Here is a 1,633-nt window from a genome sequence, read left to right on the forward strand (position 1 = left end):
AAGCGTGGCTGTTGCCAGTAAGACATTCGAGCGAGATCGTTGCCAGTACCGATGGACTGGCTCCTGTGCAGGTGACATGTAAAATACACCATTTCGAGCGTGGCTGTTGCCAGTAAGACATTCGAGCGAGGTCGTTGCCAGTGCTGATGGACTGGCTCCTGTGCAGGTGGCACGTAAAATACACCATTTCGAGTGTGGCCATTGCCAGTACCCACCTGACTGGCCCTCGTGCCGGTGGCATGTAAAATCACCCACTACACTCTCGGAGTGGTTGGCGTTAGGAAGGGCATCCAGCTGTAGAAACTCTGCTAAATCAGATTGGAGCCTGGTGTCGCCTCCTGATCCACCAGTCCTCAGTCAAATCGTCCAACCCATGCTAGCATGGAAAGCAGACATTAAACGACGATGATGATGATGATGAATCTCATCAGATGCTCATCTCTCAGAAACAAATCCAAGAGCCACACCAGAGATCATTGCAAGGAAATACTTGCTCCTGTCCTCCAGTAAATATTTTTTAAAAGTACAGTGGAAGACATGTACTATGTATCTTCTGATCTCAAGATGACATGGAGTTATTTTCAGTTAAGAACCACACAACTAAGAGTGGGTTGTTCTGTGCTGTATTTTTTCTTTACTTGTTAGGTCTGGAGGAAAGAGTTGTATTTAAGGTCTTTGCATGTGTCTATATTTTTATATTGTTGAGTAGCACATTATTAATCATGACATATTAGGTCAGAATATTACTGAGTTTCATGCCAACTATTGCACTTGGCAATATTAATGATTCCTCAGACATGCTGGCTGGAAGTGTAGAATATCTAGAAATGCTTGAGAGCAGAATATCTAGAAATTTTTTTAGTAGTATCATTAATATCTTAACTGCTTATTTTTTATTTATTTTTTTCTGGTGTTGTCTAAGAATGAAGAAAAGCATTTGTAGCTCTAAGACTAGTGGGAAGCAGGAAGTTATTATCAGATAAAACTTTGCCCAAATATTTACAAAAGAGTGGATTCTTTTGAAGATATTCAAGAGCAGATTACCCATAGCAGGAACAATGCCTCTGACCTACTTCCACACAGTTTCCATCTCCCAAATGTCACTCACAAAGTGTTGGTCAGCTTGAGGCTATAGGAAGACATTTGGCTAAGGTTCCACTCAAAGCTACATACTTCAGAACTGGACTTCTGAACTGGCCCACACATCTATGCTTGTGTTTTCTGTTGATAATGTTTCACATGAAAGACTCTATTTTATCTATTTAGCTGGTACACTTAAGCTCTTCATAAATACTCTATCTTAATTCTTTAGTCTTAACATTAGAATTCTATAAAAATCCAAGGATATAATACCTCTGGTGCTTGAATTATCTTGTGGTGGGTAAAACAGTACAGTTAAAATCATCATCATCATCATCATCGTTTAACGTCCGCTTTCCATGCTAGCATGGGTTGGACGATTTGACTGAGGACTGGTGAAACCGGATGGCAACACCAAGCTCCAGTCTAATTTGGCAGAGTTTCTACAGCTGGATGCCCTTCCTAACGCCAACCACTCAGAGAGTGTAGTGGGTGCTTTTACGTGTCACCCGCACGAAAACGGCCACGCTCGAAATGGTGTCTTTTATGTGCC

General features: G+C 41.5%; 1 protein-coding gene across 3 annotated transcripts in view; it reads left to right on the forward strand.

Annotated features, from left to right (window-relative positions):
- Positions 1-1,633, forward strand: part of LOC106870387 (tetraspanin-33) — a 163,367-nt gene that overhangs the window by 138,938 nt on the left and 22,796 nt on the right. The gene's annotated exons all lie outside the window — the stretch shown is intronic.

Source organism: Octopus bimaculoides, chromosome 2 (genome assembly GCF_001194135.2).
Source record: "Octopus bimaculoides isolate UCB-OBI-ISO-001 chromosome 2, ASM119413v2, whole genome shotgun sequence".
In the NCBI taxonomy this organism is placed as follows: Eukaryota; Metazoa; Mollusca; class Cephalopoda; order Octopoda; family Octopodidae; genus Octopus; species Octopus bimaculoides.